This window comes from Carettochelys insculpta, chromosome 3 (assembly GCF_033958435.1).
Source record: "Carettochelys insculpta isolate YL-2023 chromosome 3, ASM3395843v1, whole genome shotgun sequence".
In the NCBI taxonomy this organism is placed as follows: Eukaryota; Metazoa; Chordata; order Testudines; family Carettochelyidae; genus Carettochelys; species Carettochelys insculpta.
The window spans coordinates 62,961,368-62,985,839 of NC_134139.1; positions in this window are offsets into that span (position 1 = coordinate 62,961,368).

Sequence of the window (24,472 nt, forward strand, 5' to 3'; positions counted from 1 at the left end):
ACAGATGAGAGGCTATAAAAAACAATCTCATCGGGAAAAAAAGGGTTCTTCTGATCTCAAAGGACCAGTCACATTCCAGGGCCAACTTAGAATTTTGCCCAAAGAATGCATGTTGCCAGTTGTTTAAAATCTAAAATCAAAAGGTTTATTCATAAAAGAAAAAAGGGTGGGTTAAAAGTTTACTCTACAAAATTTTGAGGAGTAAAGGGACTTCCAAGTTGCCCAGGCACTTCAAAGTACCAGTGGGGCAGCCACAGCTACATGTGAGCCGGCACTTCGAAGTTTAACACTTCGGAGTTGCTGTGGCAAAGAATTAATTTCACAAAGGTCTGCATATGCACCGCAGCACTTCATTAATAATCTCCCAACACTTTACTTACCAGGCTCCCTTTGAACCAGGGAGCTAGTGTACACAAGCCCAAAGTGGCTAAAGGTATCAAATACATATGCCAATTGCTAAGTTCTTGGTGCAGGTTTGTAGCAGAAACAGAATAAGCTTCTGGCTTAAGCCTCTGGAGTACATCTGCAGCTGGGATGGGTAGTTTAGTCCTTTGTTCAGAGCTTCAATTTATAGTAAAGATTGTCCAGAGGTAAGAAGCAGGACTGAGGAAAAATGGAGGGATTTCCGGGGTTCTTTATATGTCCCTCACCATGTGAATGAAATCCCATTGTTCTCACTGTGTAAAAGTATATCCAAAGATGGGGTTTGGAGTCACATGGGCAAGTTGCCTGTCCAAGCATGACTCAGTTCTCTGTAGGTGGACACCACGGCCCATATTCCAGATCGAAGAGCTGCAATCAATGTAGTCAGGTACTCCCCTGCTTCATTGTCCATTGCATGCTTCTTGATGGGCCATCAGACTGAATAGCCTTTACCAGATATGCTGGCTAGCTATCCTGTGGATGTTACTCCAGGAGCTAACATTTGAAATACAGGCACACAGCTAATGTCCATATCATCAAGCACAAAAATGATACATGCACACAAGTATCATGGTCATAATCAGAAAATCACAACTTTTTTCTCACAATATCTCAAACTCGACAGCATTGGTACAAGACTTGTGGTAAACAGAAGAGTGGTTGCAACGATGATCTATGAAGTCATATCACAATCCAATGACATCATATCATAATCCAACAACATCAGACAAATACAGGGGCCAATTGTGCAAGCTGAGTGTGTCCAGAAACAGCCCCCAATGAATAAGAATGCAAGGATGCTCTGCAGAGCAGACTTGATTTTTGTTTACTCTAAAGCCCTTCACATAGGCTGTGTCTAGACTAGCCCTCAGCTTCGAAGGGGACATGGTAATTAGGGTGTCGGGAGATTACTAACAAAGTGCTGTGGTGCATATGCAGCACTCCATTAGGCTAAATCTCCCCCGCAGCAACTTGGAAACATGAAATTTCGAAGTGCTGGCTTGCGTGTGGCTGCGGATCAGCTGTGGGTACTTCAAAGTGCCCGCGCTACTTCAGAGTCCCTTTACTCCTCACAAATTTTAGGAGTAAAGAGACTTCAAAGGAGTGTGGGCACTTCAAAGTACCCATGGCTAACCCACGGCTACATGCAAGCTGGCACTTCGAAGTTGCCGCGGGGGAGATTTAGCTTAATGGAGTGCTGCATATGCACTGCAGCACTTTGTTAGTAATCTCCCGACACCCTTAATTACCATGCCCCCTTCAAAGTTGGGGGCTAGTCTAGACAGAGCCATGGTGTAACACAAGTCACTTCCTGCATAGTAGGCAGATTGGGATGGGCCATGCATGCCAGAGGGAAAGGAAAGAGCAGGCCAGAGATATGGAGGGGTATAATTGTGGTGCAGTGTACTGCTGTTTTTTTCTGCTTCCATGCGCCCAAAGGGCCACAGTGGTTGCAAAACTTGGCCCATTAATCATACATATGCCTAATTGGTATGGGGCTGCTATGTTATGGAGGGTTGTAATTTTGTTACACGAGGTCAGATGAAGAAATTAAAGCACTTCAAACAGGAAGAACATCACCAGAGAAGTGGAATGTTAGATGGTACCTTGTGACAGAATCACATATCAGGCTGTCGGGCCGCAGTTAATCAGTGCTATTCTGATGTCCTCTGATGACCAAAGCACTCCTTAATTCCTACATGGGAAAACCTCACAAGGTTTATGAAAGTGCTTCATTGCAAAGTAACATTTGTTTTTCTTCAGAAAACGAAAATATAAATTAGAAACGGTAAGCTAGAATGTGCCAGACAGAGTCACAATGGAAGTGTGTCAGTGTAATGCCCTGGCCTATGGCAGCGCCCCCTCTGGGCAGCGTGGGCCAACACAGCCCACCCTCCATGTCTAGCTGGCCCAGGGCTTTGTCCCCTTTAAGGGCCGGCTGGCGGTCAGTCAGCAGCTGGGGAGCCCTGCTCACAGTCCAGGCGGGGCAGCCGCCAGCCAAACAGTTAGAGGCCCACCCCTTCATTCAGGGCAGGGTAGCAGTCACACAAGCTGTTTTGGGAAGCCCGGCCCTCAGTCCGGGTCTGGGAAGCGGCCAAACAGCAGCTTACAGGCCCCGGCCCTCAGTTTGGGGTGGCGCAGCGGTTTCACAAGGCGTCTAGCCGCCCAGCCCTCACTTCAGGGAGGGGCTGCAGGTAAGAGCACAGTTGGGAAGCCCAGCCCTCAGTTTGGGGTGGGGCCACAGTTCCACAAACAGCTGGGAGCTCGACCCTTGGCTCAGGGTGGAGCTACAGTTAAAGTGAGCAGTTTGGGGAGCCCAGCCCTCAGTTCAGGGCGTGGCAGTAGTCACGTTGCCTTCCCCTAACTGGGTTGGCTTTCAAGAGGTGAGGGGTTACCCCACCAGGGAGGGGGTAGGGAGTGGCAGGCCCTCCCACTCCACTGCGACCCAGCCCGGGGCCCTACAGATCGCTCACGGCTGAGCTTGGCAGTGGGGATCCAGACCTCAACACACCGCCATTGGCTCAGGGGGAGCATTCCCCGGGCCACTTCCTACCTCAACCTCCATCAGTGCGGGGTCCTGGTCAGCCAGTCCCACCGGGTAGGTCTCATCTGAGTAGTCTGCCTTTGGGGGCTCCAGCCAGTCAGACATCTCGATGTCGTTGGGGTACTCCGGCGGTGGCAGGACTGTGGGCTCAAGGCAGTCGGAGGCCTCTGCACTGCGGGCATCCGGCTGAACTCCGGGATCTTGTGGTTCCGGGGCACCCGGGTAGCTAGCCCTGGGCAGTCTGTCTGGTCCTGGCTGGGCCTCAGGGGAAGAGGCCCTCCACCAGCGTGAGCACACCCTGGTAGGTCCAGGCAGTCCAGGTAGTATCCCTGTGGCATCCTTATCTGTGGCTGCCTAGGCTGGTCTAGGCGGCTGGGGGGTAGCTCTGGCTGACAGGCTGGGTGGCAGCGGGCCACCCGCCCCTGGTGCCTAGCAGCCTGGTCATCAGCCTCTTCCCAGCATGGCAGCCGAGCACTTACTGGGCCTTGAGCCCCACCCCTGGCCCTTCTGGCTCTAGGCACCACCCTCTGAGGGGCAGGGCACTGGTGTTCTGGCTCAGGGCCTACCCACCAGGGCCTCTGAGCAGCCTCCTCAGCCTCTGAGTCTGGGAGAGGCCACAGCACCTCGCTACAGTCAGGGAAACCATGGAGTGCATGCACAGACACATACTTGCTTTTGTTGCTTTATAACATAAAGCAAACAAAAGAGACCATGGGGTAGCTGTAAGACGTTTGTGAATACAAGAAACATTCCACTTCTCACTCTCCCATTTAATTAAGGGTATCTGTCTGGTTACACCAGCAGATGCAAAATAACCGAAAGCACAAGGTGGACAGTGTTGACCCCACAATCCCCAGAGGATTATGGGAGTCAGAAACAGTATCGGGTGAAGTAAGCAGGTATGAACTTTACTGAGAGTTGTACTCACTTCCTCCCAGGCTGAACTGGAGTGTGTGTGAGAAGAAGGTAAGCCTGTGCAAAGAGAAAGGGAGAAGAGACTAAAACTCAGTCACTTTGGAATAAGGACGTATGACTCTCGTTCACGTTCACGGGGGTCATACCCACTCAGTCAAAGGCTGAATTTGGCAGGGAGAGAGAGAGAGAAAACACAAAATCAGAAGCACAATCAATGGCTGCAACTAGAAACGTTGCATTAGTCAAGAGAACCTAATCTCTTAAGGGTATGAACCTGTGCCTTGTATTGCTAAATGCGATGCATGCCATATATGTTTATTTATGTAAAAGGACTCACAATGGGCATGTCACATTACCAGATGATGGATGAATCACCAGGGATAGTCTTGGATGGAACATAAAAGAAGAAATGTGCCACATATGCCAATATAGGAAGAGACACAATAGGAGAGTGTGGATCAGACTTAGGGAGGCCTTTATCTAAGGAACTAGCAAACAGAAGCTGCACATGATAACAACATGCAGCTGGATAAGACACATGGAAAAAAGTCACCACTAGCTTCCACAAGATACAGTGTGCAGACAATGTTAAATTATAGCTATGAGAGTGTGGTTTAGGCAGTTTTACTAAGCTGTGTGTAGAGAGAGATTATGGGTGAGATCCTGGCCCATGGCTATCCCTGCTTTGTGCTGGGACAGAAGGCTGCCGTAACAAGGCAAGAGGGCCTCAGCATAGCAGAGTTGCCAGGGGGAGTACAGCCAAGAGAGCTAGCTCTGTGCCATCCATTTCCCCCACCCTCCTGCAGAAAAAAGAAAGACTGTCTATGGGACAAATGCAGGAGGGGATAGGATAGAAGTGCACTGCTCTCTGAAAGCCACAGGCCAGTAGAATCACCAGTACAGGACCATTGTACCTGCCTTAATGTAGAGAATGCCTCATGCTCAACACAGGGGTTTAATATTAAGTTGTAATATATGAGGATATATGGCTTGAGTCTCATCTCCTGGGCACTGTTTTCCTACTAGTGTAATTGCACTGAGTACATGTATTCAACGTGTGTATTCGGCAGCATGTTGTATGAAAGTGACACATGGCCAACAATGAAAGATTTGACGAGAAGAATATTGGTCTTAGAGGGGAGCTGTTATAGAAAGATACTGAGAATTGGATGGATGCAGAAGGTCACCAATAAGGAATTACATCAGAAGATACAGCTGAAAAAGAACCTACTGCAAAAGGTTATACAATGGAAGTTACAGCTACTCAGGCATATCTGCAAAATGAACGATAAACAAAAAATCAAGACCCTGGTATTCGGCATAATGGACGGTTCGAATAGGAGAGGCAGACCCCACAGAGAATGGATAAATGATATAGTAGATTGGTGCGGAGCTAGTCTACAGAAACTAAGCCACTCTGCACTGGACAGGGAAAGATGGAAGGAAATAGTGAAAGAGGCATCAGACACCAATGGGCACTGAGCCCATGGTTGTTGATGATGATGATGAATTCCAGTGACTTCAAATTGACCCTGGTGTGGGAGGAGAATCAAGCCCACTGTTGCTAAAAAAGCTTGACTAATTAATTCCAATATTGATAAAGAAGATTGCAAGCTTCAGTAGTTTTCTGCCCCATAAGACTGAGCCTCTCTTGAATTCAATCAGCTGGTACCAAAGCAGAGAAACCAGAAGAGAGATTAAGTGACTTCAGTAATATTGACTACAAGAGGGCTAACTGATACAACATGACTGTTTGATGTGAATCACATACTTCTCTATATTTCATGTGCATGGTTTAAAGTGTTTAATATTGTCTTGTTGGCTAAACCACTTCATTCTGGAAAACTTGGTGGTTAAAAATATTTGCATCTAGACTCCAACATGGTAGAGAAGTCTCTGCAGTATACTCAATCAACTGTACATCATAACTGGTCCATCCCAAGGTGTTTGTGAGGGGACATTGTTGTGCTATGAATGGCCTGGTGGGGAGAAATGTGTTAACTACATTCACTAAACAATTCATCCACCAGTTTCCCAGATCTAAAAAGAGTTCTGTGTAAGCTTGAAAGCTTGTCTCTCGTCAACAGATGTTGGTTCAAGCAAAGACATTGCCTCACCCTCCTTGTGTTTTGGTAAAGAGAAAATCAGTTCTATTTTCTTTCTCCAGCAAAATTTGAGTTATTTTAAATCTATTTTACAGGCAAAAGCTTTGAGTCAAAACACCTTGTTTCTAAGTGTGTCTCAAGAGATAGTAGCAACAGAGCGAAAATGACATTTCTTTATCAGTTACAATACATATAATGTGACATTCAAACACACAAAGTGCTATTCAATTGCTTGTAAGTCAGAAAAGGTGAGAGAAAACACTTATCTCTTTTGTACAAAGAAAAAAGGAGGTGGAAAATCCTCAATGCAAAGATCCACTTTGACTTAAAATATAGGGTAAGCATCACTACAAATTTATGAGCACAAAGCCCATCTATTAAGATTCTAAACAAATAGTAAGCTTCGATACCAAGAAGCTTTCATGTTAATGTACGGTTAGTTATGTCAAGGACAGTAAATGAAGCTGCTTTTCATATGTCAAATTGATCTATCTCAATCAGTATATGTACACAAGAACTATAGGGTCAAACTACCACCACCAAAAATATATTTTTCACAATGTGTTATAGATGATCAAATGTTAACAGGTAAAGGAGAAAAAATTCATAAATAATAAATCTCTTCTCCCTTAGTAGTTGTTTAATTCTTACTTAACATTTATGCAACATTCTATCCAGGTGGATACTCTTGTTAACAAATTCTTAGTTTAAAACTGTCTGTATCTCCATTTAAGCCAAATAAAAAGAATTGTTCAGGTTCATGCATTATTCCTGCACAACTATATCAAAGCATTCAAAGTTGCCCAGTAAGGCCTTACTCCTACAATCTGGAAGGTAAAATTAGATAAATTCAGTTTAGAAACAAGGCCCAAGTTTTTTAAAAGTAAGGGTGCTTAACCACCAACACAAGGTACCCACAGAAGTCTTGAAGTCTTTGAATTGAGATAGGAAGATAGTGAGCAAGAGATATGTTAGCCAAATGCAAGATTTTTGACTCACTACAGGAGTAACTGGATGAAAATCTGTCCTGTGTTATACAGGAGGTAAGACTAGTCCATATTACCCTTAAAATCTATTACAATACATGAAGTCTTAATTTACTGGGACTCCTCATGGGCAAAGGGGCCAGTCCGCATGAATTAGAGGCCAAGTCTACACTACAGAATAAGGTTAATGTAAGGGCAGTTGACATCAATCTAACCCTGTAAGTATCCACTTTAATATGTAGCTCCTACCAATGTAACTTACTTACTATACCGATTTAATAACTCCACCTTTATGAAAGACAATGTGTAGGTTGACATAATTAGGCTTATACCATGTTGATGTAGGAACTCCTCCCACCCCCATAATCATATTAACTGCAATTACCTCCAGGAGGTATCCCACAATGCCGCAGAGTGGCTTCTCTATTTACCATTTTGAACTCTGCTGCCCAAGAACCGGGTACATAGATATGTGCTCCTCCCCACTAATGTCTCACACATTTTTGAAGTTCATTTTCCTGGTTGCTTAGAGTGGAGCACTCACCTAGCAATTTCCCAGCTAACCCTGCTGCTCCATGCTGCAGAAACTTTCACCTCTTTGTTTTACGGATATTATGAAGCATGCTATAACCACTGAGATGTCTTTTTTTTTCCCTGCGGTCTAATCTAGTTAGTAGACAGCACCAGCAGCCTTTCAAAGGGCCAAAAGCACACTCAACTGTCACTCTTCTCCTGCTGAGCCTGTATTGGATGCCTTCCTTGCTGTTGTCAAGAGGTACTGTATAACTTCATGAATGATGTGAGTAAGAGGGAGGCAGGGAGGGTCTACCAGGATCTCTATTGTCATTTCAACATCCCCATCGTCAATCCCCTGGTCTGGAAAGTCCCTGTTTCTACCTTTCTGAATATACCGGCACTTTTAAAGATGTATGCAATGTGCACCTTCCCTGACCATCCAACACCAATGTTGGCAAAATGTCCCCAGTGATTCACCACATTTAAATTGATGTGATCTGTGGCAAGGTGTCTGGTGCCAAAATAGGGAAATGCATGCCATCTATCACCCTACCACAGTTTGGGAATCCCGTTGTTGGAACACCATCTACTATGTCCTGCACGTTGCCCAGATGCACAATCTTCCATTGCAAGACACAATCAATGGCCCTGAATACTAGCTTCAGAGCAATCCCCACAGTGGATTTCCCAGTTACAGACTGATGGTAGCAATCTAGCATTGCAAGCTTCCATCACATCCTTCACTATCAATACAGCTCTCATTTTGATGTCACTGTGATGGAGATCTTGGACAAGTCGCACACTCACACATCCAGGAACATGGCCTTGTGCAACTGAAAGTTCTGCAGCCACACTTCATCTCAAACAGATATATAATGATGCAATCCCGCCACTCAGTGCTTGTTTCTTGGGCCCAGAACTGGTGCTCACCATCTGTAGCTGCTCTAGGAATGCTAACAATAACTTTGTATTGTTTCTTTCTATATCCCATAGCCAGCTAGCCTCCAAGGAATCATCACATTCCTGATGGTGCCTGTGTGTGCTCTGCAAATACATGCTCACCACTATTCTGCAAAGTTGAATAGGATGCATACTTCTCATACATATGGAAGATGCAAGGGTTTGCCAGGCTCTTGAAAAAAATAAGCTATGAAACTTTATGGGGTTCAGATAAAACTATGGGATGGAGAAAACGGCACCATGGGATGTTGAAACATGCCCCCAGTCTCCCTTGTGTAACTCATTTGTCCCAGTCAGGCACTGTAAAACCATTCCCAGACACCCAGAACTAGATGGATACAAGTTGCATGGTGGAATAGCTACTCCCAGTGCACTGCTCTTTACCTCGATGCAAGCACTACTTGTAAGGAAATGCACTGCTGATACAAGAAGCGTAGTGTGGCCATGCAAAAGCAATTTAATTATTCTGGCGGACATCTGACATAACTTACATTGACTTTAATTTTGTAGTGTAAACTTGGCCATATTGAAAGATCAAGGCCTACAGCCTCATTAATGTACTTCTTCAGCTTTAGCCTTTTGATATGCTCATTTTTACTCTTACAGATCTGAAATAGCCTGTATTCCTAACCACAAATTTTGATGTCTTCCCATAATTCATTTGAAAATACATTCCTGCAGGAGATCCCTAATGCCATGTTATTCGAATGAGCTGACTGAGGCCAGTCCAGAATTTCAGTGAGTGAGCACTCCTACTAAAGTCAATAGTAATATGTCTCAACAAATGCACCCAGAGAGTTAGGAAGACAATTCCAGAATTAAAAAGTTAAGCACATGCATAAGTGCTTTGCTGACCTGAGGCTTTAGTTACGTAGTTCATAAATAAAGAAGATCCTATTTAAAATAATACATTTAGAAATAGAAATGTTAAAAAGAGTCTATTGTCTTTACCTCTTGCTAAATAAACCTAGAAATCCAATTAAGGCTGTTTAAACAAATAGCTGGGGAAAAGGATGTAAACAATGCACAATGTAATCAGTGCACCTGAAGGTTAAATACAACGGAAAACAAGCTTTAAATAGATTGATTAACATAGTGGGCCAGATCCAGAGCTAGGGTTGGCTCCACTGATGCCAACAGAACTATCCAAGTTTTCCATCGGACGATGATCTGGCCCACAAAGCAATGCAATTCCTGTACACCGATTACAAATGCATTGGTTTTGCTTTTTTATTAAATGGAGATCTTTTAAATGAATAATCATGACAAGCTAAATCAGCTTGATCCAGACACAGAGGCAAAATAAGGACAGGCTGCAACTTTTATTAACCTTACACAGAGGGCTAGGGTGCTACCAAAGCATCATCCATGCACTGTGGTGATTCCAGTGGAGATATAGGGCTCCTGTCACGTAATCCACAGCTCAGGGTAGGCTCCCCTCAGGTTAACATCAGGACAAAGCTTCTTTCAAGTCCAACCACCACCACCCCACAGTGAGGTGGACAAAGGACTTTGGCCAACAAAGTTAATGCCCTGGAACTGGGGATACTGGCCAATCAGCAGCCATTGCCACCAACAGCCCAATGTGCGCCACTGACTTCACAGGGTGCTGGACCTGCCTGTATCCCTCCATAAGTGTCTTCCTCCCTCACCGCTAGTGCTGTCCCCTTTTTCCACCAGCCTCAACAAATTCTCCCCTCTACACACATACACACATTCACCGATGTGAGCAGAGAGTATTTGGTCCGGACGCACCAGCAGTGAAATGAGGAGATGCATGGATGAAGTTCAGTGACAGGCCACGACTTTTGTTAACTTAAATACAGGCAAGTGGATCTACCCACCTATACGGCCATAAATCAGACATCCAACTGGGTTACAGGGCTCCTACCATGTAACCAGTAACTAGTGGGAGTCTCTGCCAGGATTCAGCCCACTCTGAGGCCTACAACCACCATCCAGCAAGTGTAGCAGGGTGAGGATTTCAAGCCATGAAGGCCATAAAGTTTCAAACCCACCCATGAGCCCAAAGCTCATCAGAAAAATTCTGGGTCTTTTACCTCTTCATATGGTTCATTTTTACAGGAGATTGGCCACAGGGGTACCAGCAGCTAACTTGGTCTCTCTCAGTCCTGCCACCTGGTATCACATCTCCTTCCCAATCCATGTCCTCATATTCTGTAGCCAGGTGTCAGCACCTTCATCTGACAAAGCTACACCCTCATCCCTGAAACGTTTACCTGACTGTATCGAGGTCTCCGTGCTGTACCACTGACCTGTCTCCCCAGATATCCTGCTGACCTCCTGATGCACTTTCTTCCTTGCCATGTCCACACAGGGTCTGCTCCTCCTTGCTGAACTCACCTTGGGAGCATTTCTAACCACACTAACCTGACCTCTGACCACAGTTGCCTAATTAAGGCAACATCCCTCTGGAGTCTGTCCTTTAAACTGATTCCCATGCAGCTCCTGATAATGTTCTCCCAATGATGAATATCCAGAACATGGGGTGAGTCCATTTTTGTCCATGAGTGCAGAAGTGGCCTCAGCCAATAGCACTGCACACTCCTGCTGCCAAACCACTAGATTCAAACAGCTGAGATCTGCTTGCCCTCCAGTTGCCCTCTTGTAGAAGTAAAGCATTATAGAGAGCCCACAAATCCACACACACTGAGCATGCCCTCAGACACAAACAAAAGAAAAGCTCTTTGGTTTAGTTATATCTCACTATTCCTTCCCATCTTCTGCTTGGTGCAGACAAAAGTCCCGTAACACCTGGATTTCCAACCCCCTATTACCAGTACTCCCTGTAATCTGGGTGCTTGGTTGGCTGCCCTGGAGAAAGCCAGCAAATTCGGCTGGGCCCAAGCAGCCTTCTTCAAATGGTTGCACTTCCTGACTTGAGGCCTCCTGCTTCAGCCTTTTCCTGGCCACCGCATAGTGATTGTGCAACACACACCTCATCCATGGCTACTCTTGCCCTGGCCCTGTTTCCAGACCTTGTCCCAGTACTGTTCCTACCATCTCCAGTGCTTTTCCAGCCTGGATACAACCAGCCTCCAGCCCTTCCTTTAGTCATCAGTCCAGCTTTTGTTACAGTCCCTTTCCAGCCTTGAATCATCTCCAGTCTTTGCTTCCCTGCTCTGCTCCCAATCCCTCCTCTAGCTCCAACCTTGGTTTCTTTTCAATCACTTCCCACTTTCCAGGCACAACCAAATCCTGACTTTGTTTTAAGTTGGGATAGAAGGAAGCTGCTTACCAAATTTTGTGGTAATAGCTCTTCTAGTTTAAGAGGAGTCCTTGAACATACGTAGTACAGACAGACAGACAGACACTAAGACATAGAGAGAAATTTTGAACAGTTTGTTTTGGCTCTGGCATCCTGCTCTCTGTGACTGACAACAGAGGCATAAGGACACACTGCTGGAATGGAGCCAAAAGTCTCTCCCCTCTTGTGCCTGCTCCAGGGATAGATCACCAGATGATGACCTGTTCTATTCATTTCCTCTGAGACACCTGGCATTGGCCAATGTCAGAAGACAGGATACTAGGCTAGATGGACCAAACAGAGGGCTGACCCATATGGCCATGCTTACGTTCTTACAGTAAACCCTCAATTTAACAGACTAGTAGGGAGGCATGGATATGCATTAATGCCGAAAGTCCATTAAATCTGACTCTGCAGGACTGGAGGAAACTTGCAAAGCACAGTAGGAAGTTCCTCCAGCCCTGGCAGCCTCAGCTGCTGTGGTAGCCCCGGTGGCTCCTACATCCCCAACAGCTCTTCCAGCCCTGACCGCGGCCCGGCTGCATTTTGGGGGCGGGGAGAAGGTGGTGGACAATGTCTGTTATTTCTGAAGTCCATTAAATCATCATCATCATCATCATCAACAACCATGGGCTCAGCGCCCATTGGTGTCTGATGCCTCTGTCACCATTTCCTTTCATCTTTCCCAGTCCAGTGAGGAGTGGCTTAGTTTCTGTAAAGTAGTTCCGCACCACTCTACTATATCATCTATCCATTCTCTGTGGGGTCTGCCTCTCCTATTCAAACCGTCCATTATGCTAAATACCAGGGTCTTGATTTTTCATTTGTCATTCATTCTGAAGATATGCCCAAACTTCCACTGTATAACCTTCTGCAGTAGGATCTCTTTTGGTTATATCTTCCTGTATAATTCCCTGTTGGTGACCTTCTGCATCCATCCTATTCTCAGAATCTTTCTTTAACAACTCCTCTCGAACGCCAATATTCTTCTCTTTGAATATTTTGTCATCACCCATGTCTCACATCTGTACAACATACTGCTGAACATTTACATTTTCAAGACACTCAACTTTGTTCCTAAGCTAATTGCTTTGTTTTTCCAGATCTTATCCAACGTCTTCAAACTCACTCTTACTTTCGCTATTCTAGTCACTATTTCCTTCTTACAGTCTAGATCATACATTATGTTGCTCCCCAGATATGTGAACTTCTCTACATTCTCTAGTTCAATACCATCTACACTGATCTTCCTTCCTACTTCCTTATCTCCAAATGCCATTGTTTTTGTTTTATTGATGTTCATAATCAGTCTGTACCTCTTCCATTCCTCGTATAGCACCTTCATCGTTTTCGCTGGCTTCTCCTCATCTTCCTCGGTTATAACTATATCATCCACAAACCTCAAGCTGTTAATTCTTTTCCTGTACACAGATATCTCTTCTACATCTTCACTGATCTTGTCCATCGTTCTCTGTAGATGTGTGCTGAAAATACTTGGTGATATCAGATTTCCTTGTCTTGTACCTCTACTCATTCTAAATCAACTTCCCAACTCCCCGCATGTTCTCACCACTGTCTCCACATTGTCATTCATATCCTCCAACAACTGTATCAGTCTGCTATCCACTCCGTATGACTCCAACACCACCCAAGCGACTTTGGCTGTGGCCACACTTGGCCAAAATTTTGAAATGGCCATGCTAATGTCCAAATTGGAGGATATTAATGAGGCACCAAAATGAATATTCAGCACCTCATTAGCATGCTGCCAGTCGCGGCACTTCAAATTGTGCTTTTGATCGTGCATGGCTCAGCTACATGGGGGTCCTTTTCGACACTCTCGTCTCTTGGACCAACTTCAGTGCCTCCTGTGTAATACACTTCTTACTGATCTTCTCTTCTTCTGGAACAGTCTGCTCAATTGCCTCTTCTATTGCCGTGGCTCTCCCTGCAACTTTCTTATCAAGGTCATTCTTTCCAAGCACTGCTCTGTATGCATTCCCTATTTCTTCCTCCCCTAGCCTTGTCACACATCTTCTTTTCTTAAATTGTGTCTTACACTTTCTTTTGAGTTCTGTTTTAATGTTTGCAGTCACTAGACTGGCCCAAATCTATATCTGCTCCTTGGAAAGTTTGGCACTACTGTATTGAAGTTATCCATCTTCTTCTTATCAAAATCCTAACTATCATGTTCTTGGACTTCCTGTCATTTGATCGCCATGTCTACTTCCTACAGCCCTTTTGTTGGAATCTCGTGTTGCAGATCACCATGTCTTGCTCCATAAAAAACTCTAGTAGTTTCTCACCTCATGCATTTCTTTCTCCATATCCAAATATTCCCATGACTCTCTCCCAACCTTTGTTATCTGTTCCAGCCTTGCATTCCAATTTCCTCCAATGATCAACACATCTCTCTTCAGTATCTCCTCCAGCATCTTTGTCAAGTCTTTATAGAATAGCTCCATCTCTTCCTTCATACTGTTTGACATGGGTGCATACGCCTGAATGACTGAGGTGTTGAACAGTTTTGCTTTGAATCTCACTACCATCATTCTTGCACTCACTGGTTTGTATCCTAATAATGCTCCTCCAGCTCTTTTGCTGAGAAGGAATCTGACGCCTTGCCTCATGCTTCGTTTCATCCCTTGACCAAATGACTTCGCGACCACACATCTCTCCCTATGCTGTCCAACGCATCTCCACCAGTCCAAGTATATTGCATCAGTTTCTCTCCATGTCCTTCCGAAGCAGCTCTAATTTTCCAGTTGCCCACAGTATTCAGCCGTTCCATGTTCCAACTGATAACATACATGTTAGTTGTAATATTCTTTCAGTAGGCAACTTATGAATCCAACCCTGATCCCTAGATTGGTGTCGTGGACCTTGTTTATCTGGACAATGTCCAAGCCAGCAGTCTGAGTCCATTAAATCAGGGTGCATTAATTTGAGGGTTTACTGTGTAGTCATTTTAAAGTAAACATAGGCTAAAAAGTACTTCCGTAGCAGTGTGTTAGAAGTTAAATGGTTTTCTTGTTAATGGTGTGAGTAGTGTATGTTTTTTTCTGAATAACAATGACGTTGTTTAAATCCACAACATGGTTTATAGCTACTTCCTAATCTTTGAAAAAATAAAAACAGGTACCGCATATACACTACACGTATTAAAAATTGTCATCATTAATTTGTTTGTAATAAATCTAACCCTAATCCTGTGTTTGTTAAAACTGGACAGGATTTATTAAACTGGGTAATGATTATCAAATGTATGCAGATCTTTACATATATTACATTAATTCTCTTTCTAAATATTTGCAAAATTGATCAAGTTTTTCAAGAATTTAAGAAACACGACACAATGCTAAAATGGACTGTGTTCACAGCACTGACAGAATGTGCAGATTCTGAGAGATGCCAAAAAGTCACGTCACAAGAAATAAACCTTCCAGAAAGAGAGGGGTGATTCATATAGCGACTGTGTGTGTGTTTATGCAGGACATATTTTCAAGGGGAAACTCTGTTTAGCAGTTTTCAGCTTGATTCTCAAGTCCAGCTGTGGTCTCAATGCATGATCCGAGAGGATGAAGTGGAACAAAGATTTTTTCATGCCACTTTTGCATTCCCTGATGCTGAGATTTGATAGGAGCCATTTTAACCCCTATTTCAACAAAATTCCATTCAACTGCCACAGCCTTATTGGGCCATTTCCAAAGCTGGGAATTGCTAAAATGCAAGTCACAAATCTTAAACTGGGAGCTTCAAGAGAGGACAATGTTGGGGGTGGGGGCATGGTGCTATAGGTAAGAACATATGAGCATTGGAACAGCAATACTGGGTCAGACCAAAGGTCCATCTAGCTCAGTATCCTGTCTTCTGACAGTGACCTAGTCAGATGGCCCAGAGGGAATGAACAGCACAGGTAATCATCAAGTGATTCCTTTCTTGTCACTCATTTCCAGCCTCTGACAAATAGAAGCTAGGGACACCATTCCTACCCATCCTGGCTAAGAAGTATTGATGGACCTATCCTCCATGAACTTATCTAGTTCTTTCTTGAACCCTGTTAAAGTCCTGAACTGCGCTACATCCCCTAGCAAGGAGTTCCACGGTTTGACTAGGCATTGTGTAAAGAAATACTTCCTTTTGTTTGGTTTAAACCTGCTACTTATTAATTTCATTTGGTGACCTCTAGTTCTTATGTTACGGAAACAAATAAATAATTCTTCCATATTCACTTTCTCCATACCTGTCATGATTTTATAGACCTCTATCTCTTTTCTAATCTGAAAAGTCAGTCTTTTTAATCTCTCTTGATAATGCATTGGGCTGAGACTCAGGACAGAAGAGCTGAACTCAATTCCTAGCTCTCTCCCATACTTGCTGTGTGACTTGTGAAAGTCATATAAGACAAGATTTTAGAACAATGAGATTGTAAGTCCTTTGTTTTTTTGGTGCACAACCTGAGACTCCTAAAAGAGATCTGATTTTCAGAGACTGGGATGCTCAGCCTTTTCTTTAATTCAAGCCCCTTAGAGGTGTTTGAAGTTGAGCACCCAAAACTGAGGCACCTGAAATCCCTAGCCTCTTATTAAAAGGTTGGCCTTAATACTTTGTGCTTCAGTTCCTTCTTTGTAAAATGAGAATGAAAGCTGGCCTTTTTCATGGAGTGTCCTGAGGACAACTTCTTCTTTGCTGTATGAATGGTATTTCACTAGTACTGTGATGAGCATCATATAATTAACCCTACAACTGCCCAGAATTTTTCATTTGAAACGGAAGTCTTTGAAGGGGATTTTGTAAAGTTTAAGGCATTATAAATTGTTTTAAATTTTGTGGAGCTGGAAGAGCCCCAGCTATATAGGCAACAGAGAGAGATCTTCAAATTAATCTCTGAAATCAAATTGGTGGTCAATTGTTCTAAATCATTAACTGTTATCTTAACCTCTAAATCATTTACCTTTACTCAAAATATATGCAGGCTGCAGAAACTTCTAGGGAACTTTCTATTACTACTGATTCCCTCTCTGCTAACGGTTGGGAAAGATATCTTGAACAAAAGATACTCTTGAGGCTTGTCTACACTACCTCCCCTCCTTCGAAGGTGTTGGGCTTTTATTAATGAAATGCTGCACTGCATACACAGCATTTCATTAGGCAAATTCCTCCCCCCTCCATGGCAACTTCGAAGTTTTAAACTTTGAAGTACCAGTTTGCGTCTAGCCGCAGCTCACCCACCAGTACTTCAAAGTGCTGGGGCAACTTTGAAGTCCCTTTAACTACTCAAAATTTTGTGTCTTTGGTTGGATTGCTTTACTATTTCATAATTTTGGCTTCTAATTAAACCCAGAATTTTAAAAGTCACCAGATTATATTTTTCCTTTTAAGGAAAATATGTTCTCATATATAAAATCATGAATGGTGTGGAGAAAGTGAATATTGAAAAGTTATTTACTTGTTCCCATAATATAAGAACTAGAGGACACCAAATGAAATTAATGGGTAGTAGGTTGAAAACTAATAAAAGAAAATTTTTCTTCACACAGCCCACAGTCAACCTGTGGAAATCCTTGCCGCAGGAGGCTGTGAAGGCCAGCACTCTAACAGAGTTTAGAAAAGAGCTTGATACATTTTTGGAGGTTAGGTCCATAAATGGCTATTAGCCAAGGGTAAAGTATGGTGCCCCTAGCCTTTAGTCAAAGGCTACAGACAGATGGCAGGAGACAAATTGCTTCATCATTGTCTTCGATTCACCTCCTCTCGGGCACCTGGCACTGGCCACTGTCGGCAGACAGGATACTGGACTGGATGGACCTTTGGTCTGACCCAGTATGGCCATTCTTATGTTCTTATTTTGCTTATGGTATCAGATAGCCTACTGAGCCACTGGAAGAACATTTACTCACACATGATGCTAGAGGTGAATTATCTATTAAGCCTGGAAACCCCAAACGTCCTATCAGTTCAGGTGGCACCCTTGCAGCAGGACTATCCTGCTATGTTGACTCTCTCCTCAAATCCTATGCTACCTGCACCCCTAGTTACCTCCAGAATACCACTGACTTCCTGACGAAACTGCAGAACATCTGTTATCTTCCTGAATACACCACCTTGCCACCATGGAGGTAGAAGATCTCTACACCAATATTGCACATGAAGATGGACTACATGCTATCAAGAACACCATCTCTGATTATGCCACAGCACATCTAGAGGCTGAGCTACATGACTTTGTCCTCACCCACAATTATTTCTAATTTGGGAACAATTTATAACTCCAAGTCAGTGGTACTCACTTAACTTCGAGCAATTTTACCAGGCGTTCTGCATTTCCCACAGGGTAATAGAGTCACCTAACTATGCACTATAGTTTGGGAAGGGACGACATCTACAACAGAAACAGAGCAAGTGGAAAGGATGTGGTTCAGTTCAACCAGGGCAAATTAACACTGCACCTGTAGGGCAAGATGCAAGCTCTGTTGAAACTCAGTCTCTGTTTTACACTCATGGATAATTATCCAGAGGTCACAATAATCTTCCTCTTTTTTTCCCCCCAGTCCTCTCTTATTCTAATACATTTCTAGAGTAAAACCATCCATATAATCCATGGCAGAGACTTGATCTTATACAATGTTCAAATTTAGTTAATACCTTACAGCCAGGCCCTCAGCCCTAGTTCCCCTCATTTTCACTACGAAAGGAAGAGACAGTAAACTAGCAGCATGCTAGAGGCCCAATTCAATAATCTCTTATTAAACAACGAAGAAAGCTAAGATTGAATCTTCACAGATATTCTACGATCAGAAAACAAGACCCATTCTCCATTCAGCTTTGCAGATAATTCTCATTTAACCTGTGTGCTCTGGATAAGAGTTAGGAGGAACTGTGGGTTTGCTTTAGTTATCCTAAGGGATAGAGTAATGCTCTTTCTCCCTAGCTTTTTTTTGGGTAATGTTTATGACTAATATTTTTTTATGGCAAGACTAAGTGTCTGAAAGAAAATCCCTCAGTTGGCATCTTGATGCACTGAGACCAAGAACCATTCTGAAAAATGTAAAAAGACAGGGGCCCAGGCGGAGACAGTTCTAGGAAAGAGTTCTGCAGAAAAGGATCTAGGGGTGATAGTGGACCACAAGCTAAATATGAGTCAACAGTGTGATGCTGTTGCAAAAAAAAAAAATTCTGGGATGCATTAACAGGAGTAACTTGAGCAAGACACAAGAAGTCATTTTTCCACTCTACTTAGTGATGATTGGGCCTCAGCTAGAGTGTTGTGTCCAGTTCTAGGCACCGCAGTTCAAGAAAGACATGGAGAAATTGGAGAAGGTCCAGAGAAGAGCAACAAGAATGATTAAAGTTTGGAGAACATGAACTATGAGACAAGATTGAAAGAACTGGTCTTGTTTAGGGGATATGATAGAAGTTTTCAAGTACCTAAAAAGGATTGCAAGGAGGATGGAGAAAAATTGTTCTCCTCAGCCTCTGAGCACAGGACAAGGAGCAAAGGGCTTAAACTGCAGTAAGAGAGGTTTAGGTTGGACATTAGGAAAAGCTTCCTAACTGTCAGGGTGGTTAAACACTGAAATAAATAGCCTAGGGAGACTGTGGAATCTCCATCACTGGAGATATTTAAGAGCAGGTTAGACAGACGTCTATCAGGGATGGACTAGGTAGTGCTTGGTCCTGCATGAGGGCAGGGGACTGGACTCAATGACCTCTCAAGGTCCCTTTCAGTTCAAGTGTTCTATGATTCCATGATTATACCACAGATCCATGGCTAATAGCAAGATGTCTCGGAAAACATTTAAGACAAGGGCTTGGTAAGACAGGTAAGATAAATCCTGGGAGAATAGCAATGGCATTGTTGATCAATAGAACCATGACCCTGCCATAACATAAAATATTTTGATGCATTAAGATAAAACAAGTAGTTGGAATTCTGTGTGGAATCCATGCATTGGGAGAAAACTCATGCCTTTACCACATCAGTTAAATAGTTGCTATAGGAGTATACAGTATATTTCAAAATACCTGTACCTAAATGCAGCATTAATATTTGAAGGTTTGACTTGTTTATCACTATATAATCAACCCATGTACCACCTCTCATTTATTGGGCGGCCCCTGCTCCTCAGACATTAACAAGTAGTTTGGGAGATCACTCATACGAACAGATTATCACTTACATATTATTTCAACTGACAGCAACAGAGTTAACATTGTACATTGTAATAAACCTTGATAACCAGCATGTATCAAACTTTATCAGGGAAGGAGATATACTCCAAACAGGAAGAGACACAGTGCTGGTGAGAATCCCTTATTAAATGCAACGAAATATGAAGGTTCAGCTTTGGCATTTTACTTCTGCCATCCAATAACAATTCAGAACCCTGAGGACCCTGTCTTAGTCAGAGACCAGAAATGCAAACGAATGAGAACATTGACAATCCAAGACCAAGTACAGAGACAAAGGACTTGAAAGATTCCTGGAAAGGTCTTCCTGTGAACTCCTAGTTTTACGTAGGGCAGAAGTGTATTTATATCTGAAACTTCACACGGATAAGGGAAATGGGTAATTTTATTGATTGCTTGAGTCTCCCAGAAGATTTTAGTGGAGAGAAAACCTTAAGTGATGGTACAGAGAAATCAATTAGCAGTAGAAGACGAGGAATAATGAAACCTGTCCAAGAGGAAAAGTTTTAGGGTAAAATTTAGCCAGCGAATTATCATTCAGATCACTCAAGTAACAGAGCATGCTCATGCCTTTTTTGCCTCAAAGACTCATTCCTTCAGATGAGAAGCTAACCCCAGCTCCCTCCTGTGTACCTCTGGTAATTTGTCACAAAACCCCTTAGCAGGGAATTATAACCTAAACAAAGTCAGATACTTTTGATAATCACAATGTTATTAATTCATCATCAAAGATACTTTGCAGACACTCATCAAATGCAAGGAGTAACATGAGAAATTAATCCCCAGGACACTCCACTCCAGACCCTTACATCTCATTGAAAAGGCACAATGAACCAATATGGGCATCCACAGTTCAAGAGAGATCAGGATTTCATACTACTTGGGGGCAGAGGCGAGAAACCAGCCATGCTAGCCAACAGTCCTGCCCTCAGCTTTTTAAAAAAATGTTCTAATTACATCTCAGTAAAGGTTTTTTGTAACTAATGCTGAAAAGCAGTTGAAACTCACTGAAAAGCAGGTTGTAGCTCATTTCAAATTGAAAAGTTGGTCCAGGATTACATTTCTTTCAGCAGAACCAGAGCTGAGTCTCAGGCTGAATTCAACCATCAACAAAATGACAAAAAAGCAGCTTGTGATTCAGGATAGAAACAAAGCAAAACTCAATATAAAATCAGCGTTGCACCTCTGAGATGGAAAACATACAAAACTGCTGCGCTTTCTATGAGTCTCACCTGAAAACTCCTCTGCACTTTGGGAAGGGAGGCATTTTGTCTGAAACTCAGTCCAGGATTGCTGAGATTTGGCCTATGGTCCCCTGAAATGTAGAGCAAAACTCAAGAGCTATGTGCCTTGGGGTACACCCACACTAGGAGATTAGGTCAGCTTTGCTAGGGTTGTTTTTTTTTTTGGCACCTGATTTTGTAAAGTTGAGGGTGCATGTACATACTGGCACATGAACTCAACGGAGTGTGTCCCCATTAGGGTGGGCAGCTATCACTTTGTCAGCATTGCACGGGGGGAACCTATCCCACAGTTCCTAATGCCCCTTGCTATGTCAGTTAATCTCCCAGTGCCTGACAGACAAATTCCATGGATGGTTGTGTGCATGTGTCCTCAGCCTCCCATAGTGCACTTATCTCCTCACCCTCCCTTTGGAAACCAATGGCAGAAAAGTGTTTTCACACCCTTTTTTCACTGAGTGTCGGTGCAGACAACATTGCAAGGATAGCATGGCACCTGTCCAGCTTCAAACTGTTGCAGCAAGAATTGTAAGCACCTCACACACTGTGCTGCAGTATTTGCAGGGCCTAAGCAGCCTTCAGCATGATGAAGGCTCTGAAAAGGACACAGACGTACATGAATGTGAAACACTGGAGAGGAGGAACAGGGAGATTCTGGCTGCACTCAATGCTTTGTACACACTGGGGCACCAGTTCTGGTGTCCTGAAATAAGCTCAGACTGATTGGATCACATTGTTCTGCAGGTAGGGGATGATCAGCAGTGGCTACAAAAGTTTGGAATGCATTTGGCCACTTTCATGGAACTTTGCAAACTATATTCACTCCCACCCTACAAAGCACTGCAATACCAAAATGAGACCTGCTCTGACAGTTCAGAAACAAGTGGCAATAACTCTGCAGAAGCTTGCAAGACCAGATAACTGCCAGTCAGTGGGCAATCAATTTGGAGTGGGCAAATTTACAATGGGGGCTGCTGTCATCTAGGTGGCCAAGACAATCTGCTACAATGGACAGCAACTCTGCTGCAAAGGGCAATGATTCTGGGAAACGTGCAGGACATAGTGGATTGTTTTGTTGCAATGGGGTTTCCTAACTGCAGCGGGGCAATAGATGTAATGTCCACCCCTATCTTCGCACCAGAGCACCTTGCCACTGAGTACATAAACTACAAGGCGTACTTCTCCATGGTGTTTCTGCGTTTGGTGGATCACAAGTGCCATTTCACTGACATCAGTGTGAGATGGTTGAAAAGAGGCATGATGTTTAGAAAACTGCAGACCGGAACTTAGTTCCCAGACCAGAAGAATGCCATTGGAGATACGAAGATGCCAATAGCGATCCTAAGAGATCCAGCTTATCCCTTGCTCCCTTGATGCATGAAGCCATGTACAGGCTGCCTGATCCACAGTAAGGAGCAGTTCAACTACATCCTGAGCAAGTACAGAAAGGCAATAGAACTTGCATTTGGCCATTTAAAAGCCCAGGTTCAGAAGCCTCTTGACTTGGTTAGACCTCAGTGAAAGCAACATTTCCTTCTTGATGGCAGCCTGCTGTGTGCTTCACAACTTAATAAGGACAGCGCAGCACATGGCACTGTGCTCCTGTACCAGACCCCTCAGGAAATCTGTTGCTATGCCATCAGCTTCAGTATCTCCTCCCGGTCTGGACTTCACACTCTCTGAGCACACTCCTTACAATCCATTCACCTCTCCTTCTGCTCCATCCTCTTCTCCTCTAGCGTGGTTCTCCTCCATGCATTTAACTGTGCCCTGTCATGGAGGCAGCTTGCATGTGCTCCAGGAACATATCGTCCCAAGTTTGTGTTCTGTTTCTGATCTGTTCCAGTCCAACAGCTAGAGGCAGAAGGGAGGGGAAGAAGAAGTCAAAGAACCCACTGTTATGCACACTGCAACAAAACATAAGTGAGGGACAGACATTAGAGAGAGACAGTTACTGCATATGAGGTAAGTTTTACAACACACAAAGTAATTTCATGACAGAGCCTCCATGGCATGTGTTATGTACAAAGACAAATTACTGCTTTTAGGTATCCTCTGTACAGTAGGTACTACACTGAGATCTTAAGGGACCTACTTGAGTCAGTTCACTTACAGTACAGATTGGAGCATGCTTTCAAGCCTGTGATTCCAAAGACAATTTCTGCAGCTGTGCACACTGCAAGGCTTCCACACACCCCTCACACCTCAGCTGGGGCACTGACAGTTTCCCCTTCCCCAGAAGCCTGGAGAAGGAAAGGGCGGTGGGTCAGGCATGGCACTGCTGTTGCTATCAGGGCTGTATGGCTGTCATGGTCACTGTGTGCTTCTCCTCCCCACTTTGCTAGGACAGGAAGTTTCCCTTCCCCTAGAGCCCAGGGAAGGGAATAGAGTGAGGGTGGGCCAGGCAAGGCAGTGCAGCTTGTGCTATCATAGCTTAATGCCCTTAAGTTACATATACTTTCCCCTGTGTCCTCTAGGCTGCAATGTGAGATATTAGCCTCCTTGGAATAACACACATTGATCAGGAATGGATGCTGACTTAGTGTGGCCAGAAGGCTGGTCAGTATGCTGCACTGCTCTGTGCTGCAATGACACCAGATTACTTACTGCTGGCTTGGCTTGGAAGGTGTCCTACCATGGGCTATGTCTACACTAGCCCCAAACTTCGAAATGGCCATGTAAATGGCCATGTAAATATTCAGCACCTCATTAGCATGCGGGCGGCCACGGCGCTTCGAAATTAACGCGGCTCGCCGCTGCGTGGCTCATCCCGACGGGGCTCCTTTTCGAAAGGACCCCGCCTACTTCGAAGTCCCCTTATTCCTATGAGCTGATGGGAATAAGGGGACTTCGAAGTAGCCAGGGTCTCTTTGAAAAGGAGTCCTGTCAGGATGAGCCGCGCGGCGGCAAGCCACGTCAATTTCGAAGTGCCGCGGCCGCCCACATGCTAATGAGGCACTGAATATGTATTTCAGCGCTTCATTAGTAAACTTCGAAATGGCCATTTACATGGCCATTTCGAAGTTTGGGGCCAGTGTAGACACGGCCATGGAGGTCAGAATAAGGCAGGCCTCCCCAGAAACCTCATGAGAAGGATTAAAGAGTGCCTATCAGACAGCTTAATGGGGATGTTCAGGAAGGATTGCTGCTCCATCCCAAAGCTGCTCCAAGGGGCCCAGGCTTTGTCCTACCACAAATCACATGCAATTGCCTTAACTCACTTGCAGCATGATAAAAAATGAGAACACATGAGAAGTGCCCTCCCTGCCATCAGGATCCAACTGTGAAATGTCCTGGAAGGATGGAATGAGATCAAAAGTTAA